The 8,857-nt window shown below is 46.5% G+C and overlaps 1 non-coding gene and 2 pseudogenes across 1 annotated transcript; all 3 read left to right on the top strand.

The window, feature by feature from the left end:
- The first annotated feature begins 7,962 nt into the window (after positions 1-7,962).
- LOC136729295 (5S ribosomal RNA) lies at positions 7,963-8,081 on the top strand. The gene has a single exon (XR_010808905.1). It is a non-coding gene; the product is annotated as a 5S ribosomal RNA (ribosomal RNA).
- Positions 8,082-8,290: 209 nt separating this feature from the next.
- Positions 8,291-8,409, top strand: LOC136728825 (uncharacterized; annotated as a pseudogene).
- A 215-nt stretch (positions 8,410-8,624) lies between these two features.
- Positions 8,625-8,743, top strand: LOC136728990 (uncharacterized; annotated as a pseudogene).
- Positions 8,744-8,857: the final 114 nt, after the last annotated feature.

Raw genomic sequence — 8,857 nt, 5'->3', positions numbered from 1 at the left:
ACCCTAGAGTACACACCTTGCAGCAGACCTGGCCTGACATATCTGCCATGTATGACCCTGCCCCTTGGTTTGTCACAATACATACATACATACATATACACGGAAAATAAATAATAGAATTATGAATCACAATAAGATGTAATGACGTACAGAAAAAGAAAATGTAATAAAATGTGATCTTTAATACATACAAATAAAGAAAATAGGTATACCATTTCCAGATTCCTTTTTTGAAATACAATGACATGCATTACAAACGAGTATTTACATTATATTTACAGCCGGTGCTCGTGTGTCACTGTGTCCCTCAGGCTGTGGTTGGCGCTGACATATTGGGCAGAATGTGTCCCTTATTTTGGGCTAAAGCTTTCCGTGGAGGGGAACGTGGATCAGTTTGTACCATTTTTGGGAGGATCTGCCTTGTTGGGGCGGAGCTGTGATCCAGGTGAACAGCAGATCGGGCTTAGGTGGGCATTTGGGCATAGGAGTAGGAAGGCCGGTCAGGCAAATTAGCTTGCTAAGATACGCAGCAGCAGCAAGCAGCCCCCCCATCCAGCCAGCCAGCCAGTCTGGCTGGCAGTGACTGAGTGGTTGACAGACGGCAAGCAACGGAATGTACGTGCTTTGTGATGTCATAGCAGTCAGCTGAGAGAGGCTCGTGATGTCATGGCTGAGCTGGCTGGCTGTCTGGCTGGCTGGCTCTGTGTGTGTGTGTGTGTGTGTGTGTGTGTGTGTGTGTGTGCGTGTGTCTGTCTGTCTGTCAATTCATTTCAATTCAATTCAAAGGTGCTTTATTGGCATGATCTATCACAATATTGCCAAAGCAGATACAAATGTTCTATCAATCAAGACAAAACATTGCAATACAAGATTCAGTGGAACAAATATAGTACACATTGAAATAAAATTAAGTAGGATATAAACCATATTTGTTGTTTGTATCAAAATTTGTGTCATGATATCAGAAAAATCACTGTTTTTATTTTGTTTTGCAAATGGAGTGCCACAGGCTGGTGTCTACACACTGTCTCGCAGGCTGTGGCAGGTGGATACATATTGCGCTGCTAAGAAGGCAGTGCGCTCCTCCTCTCCCAGCAGGACGGGGAGTTTGCAGCAATCGGGGATCATGCTGAACTCAGGGATATGCATTTTTAATATTTTAAAGTATGTCTCCCTGATTTTTGTGTATTTAGGGCAGGACAGCAGGAAATGCGCCTGTGTTTCGACCTCCCCTAGGTCACACTGGCTGCACAGCCGCTCTTCTCTGGCAACCCAGAATTTTCTGTAGCGGCCTTTTTCAATGGCGAGGCTGTGGTCACTGAGCCTGTATTTAGTTAGATTTTGTCTCTCTTTTATATTTTGGATTTTTAAGTATTCAGCCAATGTAATGTTTCTATTCAGGGCCCGGTAGCATTCCAATTTGTTTTGTAATTCTAATTCGTGTCTCTAATCTTTTGTGTATTTGCTTTTCAGGTACATGTCAATTTTCCCAATTGTTGTTGTTTTGGTCATTGTGTGTTCGGGCTCTGTGAGCCTCAGAGCCGTGGGGGCGTTTCTGTGTACGTGTAAGATGTTTTTATTAAATTCTAGGTGGAATATTTCCATGGGGCTTTTGTCCCAATTGTTGTTATTGAGGTTCATGAGGGGACCCCACACTTCGCTCCCATATAGCAGGATTGGTTGGATGATGGAGTTTAATATTTTAATCCAAATAGTTATTGGTATTGTTGTTTTCCCAAATTGTGTCTTTATGGCATAAAATGCCCGGCGTGCCTTGTCTTTTAATGCGTTTATAGCCAGGCTGAAGCTCCCTGACGCACTGATGGTCAGGCCAAGGTAGTTGTATCTGGTGCAGTGCTCTAATCCAGTGCTGCCCAGAGTGAAGCGGTACCTGTTTCCCTGAGATGGGGCTTTTTTCTGGAAAACCATAACTCTGGTCTTGTCCAGATTGACTGCCAGGGCCCATTTCTGACAGTACTGCTCTAGCAGCGCCAGGTTCTGCTGAAGCCCCTGCTCTGTGGGCGACAGCAGCACCAGGTCGTCTGCGTAGAGCAGGAACTTGATCTCTGTGTCATGGAGAGTTAGGCTGCGGGCGTCAGACTGCTCCAACACTGTGGCCAACTCGATGATGTAGATGTTGAACAGTGTTGGACTCAGACTGCAGCCCTGTCTCACTCCCCGCCCCTGAGTGAAGAACTCTGTTCTTGAGTTGCCAATTTGAACTCCGCATTTGTTTTCAGAATACATTGATTTAATGATGTCATAAACTTTACCCCCTACACCACTCTGTAGAAGTTTATAAAATAATCCCTTGTGCCAGATTGAGTCAAATGCCTTTCTAAAGTCTACAAAACAGGCAAATATTTTTCCTTTATTGTTTTGGGTATATTTATTTATGAGGGTGTGTAGAGTGTAAATATGATCGGTTGTGCTGTGTTTTGGTAGGAAGCCAATCTGACTCTTATTCAGGACACTGTGCTTGGTAAGGAAGGCCAGTATCTGGGCGTTGATGATACTGCAGAACACCTTCCCCAGGTTACTGCTCACACAGCTGCCCCAGTAGTTATTGGGGTCTAATTTGTCTCCACTTTTAAAAATCGGGGTGATCAATCCTTGATTCCCGACCTCAGGGAAACACCCGGCTCTCAGCACCAGGTTAAAGAGTTTGAGCAGAGCCTCCTGCAGCTGCGGGCTGCTGTGCTTCAGCATCTCAGGGCTGATGCTGTCGGGGCCGCTGGCTTTCCTGGGTTTGAGGATTTTGAGTTGATGTTTTAGTTCCTGTATTGTAAATGGGTTATCTAAGGGATTTTGGTTATTCTTAATGATTTCTTCCAATTTATTTAGGTTTTTTAATATTTTAACCTGTTCTGGCTTTGGATTGTTTTCAACATTTTGGTAAAGTTTTTCAAAGTGTGTTTTCCAGATTTCTCCATTTTGAATTGGTATTTCATTTTTTGTTTTTGGGGTATTTATTCTGCCCATATAGTGGTCTTTTTTCTTACTGAGGAGTTGCTTGTAGTGCCGCAGGGCCTGGCAGTAGCTGAGGCGAGCCTCCTGGTTGTCGGGCTCTCTGTGTTTAGTGTTGGAGAGATGTCTCAGGTGTTTCCTAGAAGTTTCACACTCCTGGTCACACCACTGTTCTTTTTTTCTTTTAGACGATTTCATATTTTGGTTTTTAATTGTTTTAATGTTTGATTTTAAAGCCAGTCTCTCAAATATTTCATTCAGTGTTTTGGTGGCTGAGTTTATTCCGTTTTGGTTTATTTGATAGTGTGAGGATTGATATCTGTCTAACATGTTTTCAATCTCATCACTATTCAGGGCTCTTGTGTAGTTCTCTGTGCTGGGCTCTGACCATCTCTAACTGGGTGGCAGGGAGACCAGTTTTGTGGGAAGTTTGGCTCTGACTTGTGGCTGCGCTGATCTTTTTAGGTAAAGTGTTATTTGGCTGTGGTCTGATAGTGGAGATTGTTGTCTGACTATAAACGCATTGTTGGCTTGTGGGTCCAGGTCAGTTATGGCGTAGTCCACCACACTGCTGCCCAGAGCCGAGCAGTATGTGAATCTCCCCAGAGAGTACCCCCTGGTCCTGCCATTGATGATATATAGACCCAGGCTTTTACATAGGCGCACTACCTGCTTCCTGCTCTTGTTTACCACGCTGTCGTGGCTGTGTCAGTGTGGAGGTGTGTGTGTGGCACAGCGGGGAGTCTCCGAACAGGTGTGTGTTCCCCTCTGTATTGATGTAGTCCATCTCTCTGCCAGTCCTGGCATTGAGATCGCCACACAGCAGTACAGAGCCCAGGGTCTGGAAGTGGCAGATTTCGTTTTGAAGCTCATGAAAGCCTTCCTCATTATAGTAGGGGGAGTCTGCGGGTGGCATATAAATTGCACATAGGTATATATCTGTGTTATTTTGTAGGGTGTCTTTTCTGATTTTCATCCACAGGTGTGTGTCTCCTCTCTGTACTGGGCATAGGGCTGCTCGGAGCTCCTCCCTGTACCACACGATAATCCCCCACGAGGCCCTGCCACACCTGACTTTGGGTTTTTTATAGGAGGGCACAATCAGCTCCCTGTATCCATTGTATCCATCCAGTGTATAGACATATCTGCACAGCACCAAGTCTCTACAAGAATGAAAACATCTGAACTATTTACAGTGTTGATCAGTTCAGGGCCTGTGCTCTTCATTCCAAAAGTTGAGGAGCGTAAACCCTGCATATTCCAACTGCTTATTTTAAAGGACATGTTAATATATTTTATTATACTTGTCTCTTCTACATAAGAAAGTTTAATTTGTGGTCTACAACTGATATTATATTACTATTAATAATTATATATGGATATACATAATAATCACACAAAGATTTTATCTTTGCATCAAAATATCAGAATAATTAAATCACATTTTTTCTTACTCTCCATCTCCACAACCATATATATGTGTGTTGAGGCTCAGTTAACTCAGCAGTGTGGTACAGATGACACTGAGGAGTTGCCTTATCTGGGCCAGCTGGGCAGCATCGGGCCTCCAGGCTCTGGAAGCCGCTTCTGCGTGGCTGTGTTGCTGTGCTGGTCCCCGGCTGTCCGCTCTGCTGTGCTGGACGGGCCCTCTGGGGATGGGGGGGTGGGGAATGGGGCCGCGGGGTCTCAGGGGCTGGGGCTGGGGTGGAGCCGGTGGCTGGGGATGTGGCCGGGGGCTGGGGGGTTTGCTCCTGGTCTCGAGGTGGGGGTGTGTGGGGTTTCGGCCCAGGGTTGTGTCCTTGAGGACCTTTGAGATGATCCTCACACCCGTCTTGTTGAGGTGGACGTGGTCATACAGGTGATGTGGCTGGATGTCTCAGTGGTGTGCCAGGTGGACGTTGGGGAGGAGGGCACATCTTCGGGACACTTCTGCGTTGATGGCCTGGATGATGTGCAGGGGCACGTCTGTGCGGGGCAGCAGTGTGGAGATGGAAATTTTGGCAGTTGGGAATTCCTCTGTGGCTTTCGTTGCTACCTGTCTCAGGGCTGAGGCCACATCGCCCCTGCGGGCACTCAGGTCGTTAGTGCCGGTGTGGATGAGGATGTGTTTGACTTGGCAAAGCCTCCTCTTGGAGAGCAGCTCCAGGGCTCTCTGTGCTGTGGAGCACCAAAGCTTTTTCACTTTTCGCCCAGGGAAGAGGCGCCTCTCAACCAGGATCTTCCCATTGGATTCGCTCAGAATGACCACCTCTGCGTTGACCTGCCACTCCGGGTTTGCGTCGGGAGTGGTGGGGGCAGCGGGTGTGTTTTGGGGGAGTGGCGTTTCAGGGGGTTGTGTATTAGTGGCAGGTCTGGTGATAGTGGGTGTGTCAGGAGTGGTGGGGAGTGTGGGTGGATCAGTGGGTGCGTCAGGGGTTGGAGGTGTTGTGGGGTCAGTGCAGTGCAGTCTCTGTGCTCCAGTGATGTGTAGCTCCTCTCTTAGCTCCTCCAGCTGGCTCTGCAGGCTCCTCAGCTAGCTGTGCTGGGGTGTCCAGGTCAGCTCCTCCCTCGCTCTGCGCAGCTCCGTCCTCAGGGTTTGGCTCTGCTCCTCCAGGTCTCTCACTGCTGCTCTCAGCTCATGGATCTCAGCCTTGTGCTGCATCTTTAGTCTGTGCATCTCATCCCGGAGCTGATCACACAAGGAGGTCTGGGCCAGGGTGCTCAAGGTCTGCTCCCTGAACTCCGCAAACTCCAGCTCCAGCACTGATAGGCATTCCTTTAGTGTTTTAATGTTGCTGGAGAGTTTTGGGGAGACAGGGGGGCAGTCTGTGGGAGATGGGGCACTGTCTGGCTCCGTGTGGCTGGGGGCAGACTGCAGGGTGGCCGGCTCTGGCTCTTGTTTCTCTACCTCAGTCTGCTGCTTTGAGGTGTGGAAGCCGAGAGCTAATTGGTCCAGGCTGCTCTCGCTGCCCTGCACCATGATGGTCCCGTTGTGGTATACATTAAAAGTGAGCATCACACTGTCTGTGTCTTTCTCTACCAGCACTGAGATCTGCCTGCCTCTGCTAATGCCCCTCTTGTTGTTATTGGGGTATGTCTGGCACAGGGTTTTGTGAAAGGCGGTGGGGTACTGAGTGTAGAACAGTAGATTGTTCTTGACCCTGTTTTCTCCTTTACCGGTGTAGTCTAGGATGAGGGTCTCAGGAGATGCTCTCATCACAGCTTGTTTGTAGTCCTTCTTAGCCTGTGCAGAGCGAATGTCTTCAGGGTATCGGATTTCAAAAGGCAGCTCTGCAGTCAGACTGCTGTTCGATAGATTTCTATCAGTCTCAGTGGCAGTTGGGCTCTCTCCTACTGTCACTCTATTCAAATCGGAGCTCTGCATTTTCATTGGCTGAGTCAACTACTGAGAATGCTTATTTATTTTATTAATACATATTTTTTTGTTTAATTATTTGTCTCTTACCTCCAATTCTTGTCTTCAGCTTTTCTTTTCTGACTTTTCTTCCTGAACTGTCTCTCTGCTTTCTTCTTTTTGTGTTTCTCTTAAAATTATTATTTTTTGAATACTTTTTCTTCTGAATTTCTATTCCATGTCTTCTGTGTATGTTTATAGTGCTATATATTCATTTGTAAATCACAAATTAAATCCGCTTATGTATAAAAACAAATGTTTTTTAGGAGCTCATATTCCTCTCTCTCTCTCTCTCTCTCTCTCTCAATTCATTTCATTTGTATTGTCAAAGCAATTGGACATACATACACATACATACATATACACTCACCTAAAGGATTATTAGGAACACCTGTTCAATTTCTCATTAATGCAATTATCTAATCAACCAATCACATGGCAGTTGCTTCAATGCATTTAGGGGTGTGGTCCTGGTCAAGACAATCTCCTGAACTCCAAACTGAATGTCTGAATGGGAATGAAAGGTGATTTAAGCAATTTTGAGCGTGGCATGGTTGTTGGTGCCAGACGGGCCGGTCTGAGTATTTCACAATCTGCTCAGTTACTGGGATTTTCACGCACAACCATTTCTAGGGTTTACAAAGAATGGTGTGAAAAGGGAAAAACATCCAGTATGCGGCAGTCCTGTGGGCGAAAATGCCTTGTTGATGCTAGAGGTCAGAGGAGAATGGGACGACTGATTCAAGCTGATAGAAGAGCAACTTTGACTGAAATAACCACTCGTTACAAACGAGGTATGCAGCAAAGCATTTGTGAAACCACAACACGTACAACCTTGAGGCGGATGGGCTACAACAGCAGAAGACCCCACCGGGTACCACTCATCTCCACTACAAATAGGAAAAAGAGGTGAGACATTCAGATGGTAGAGTCAGAATTTGGCGTAAACAGAATGAGAACATGGATCCATCATGTCTTGTTACCACTGTGCAGGCTGGTGGTGATGGTGTAATGGTGTGGGGGATGTCTTCTTGGCACACTTTAGGCCCCTTAGTACCAATTCCAGCAGGATAATGCACCATGTCACAAAGGTCGAATCATTTCAAATTGGTTTCATGAACATGACAATGAGTTCACTGTACTAAACTGGCCCCCACAGTCACCAGATCTCAACCCAATAGAGCATCTTTGGGATGTGGTGGAACGGGAGCTTCGTGCCCTGGATGTGCATCCCACAAATCTCCATCAACTGCAAGATGCTATCCTATCAATATGGGCCAACATTTCTAAAGAATGCTTTCAGCACCTTGTTGAAGCAATGCCACGTAGAATTAAAGCAGTTCTGAAGGCGAAAGGGGGTCAAACACAGTATTAGTATGGTGTTCCTAATAATCCTTTAGGTGAGTTCATCGTAGCTCTTAATACTCTCTTTCTGTCTGGAGGAGATATAATTGAAGTATTGTACACGTACCCGGCTACTTTCAACACCCATTGCTGCACTGATATTTTTCCCTCCATTTTTCTTTATCCATTTTTTTTTTGCTGGAAGTTCCGTCAATACCCGTCAGCCTTTAAGAGACATCATGCAGCCAGGCTTCTCGGCTTGCGGCCACACCGTCCTGAATGCGCCCGATCTCGTCAGATCTCGGAAGCTAAACGGGGCAGGGCCTGGTCAGTACTTGGATGGGAGACCTCCGAGAAATACCAGGTGCTGCAAGCCTTTTACGTCTCCTGGGTAACTTCATCGTAGCTCTTAATACTCTCTTTCTGTCTGGAGGAGATATAATTGAAGAATTGTACACGTACTAGGCTACTTTCAACACCCTTTGCTGCACTGGTATATTTCCCTCTATTTTTCTTTTTTTTTTTGCTGGCAGTTCCGTCAATACCCGCCAGCCTTTAAGAGACATCATGCAGCCAGGCATCTCGGCTTGCGGCCACACCATCCTGAACGCGCCCGATCTCGTCAGATCTCGGAAGCTAAACGGGGCAGGACCTGGTCGGTACATGAATGTGAGACCTCCTGGAAATACCTGGTGCTGCAAGCTTTTACGTCTCCTGGGTAACTTTATCGTAGCTCTTAATACTCTCTATCTGTCTGGAGGAGATATATTTGAAGTATTGTACACGTACCCAGCTACTGTCAACACCCTTTGCTGCACTGATATTTTTCCCTCCATTTTTCTTTTTTCTTTTTTATTTTGCTGGAAGTTCCGTCAATACCCTCCAGCCTTTAAGAGACATCATGCAGCCAGGCCTCTTGGCTTGAGGCCACACCGTCCTGAACACGCCCGATCTCGTCAGATCTCGGAAGCAAAACGGGGCAGGTACTGGTCAGTACTTGGATGGGTGACCTCCTGGAAATACCAGGTGCTGCTAGCTTTTTCGTCTCCTGGGTAACTTCATCGTAGCTCTTAATACTCTCTTTCTGTCTCCAGGAGATATAATTGAAGAATTGTACACGTACCCGGCTACTTTCAACACCCTTTCCTGCAC

This window comes from Amia ocellicauda, unplaced genomic scaffold, assembly GCF_036373705.1.
Source record: "Amia ocellicauda isolate fAmiCal2 unplaced genomic scaffold, fAmiCal2.hap1 HAP1_SCAFFOLD_30, whole genome shotgun sequence".
NCBI lineage: Eukaryota > Metazoa > Chordata > Actinopteri > Amiiformes > Amiidae > Amia > Amia ocellicauda.
This window is presented reverse-complemented; position numbering and strand designations above follow the sequence as displayed.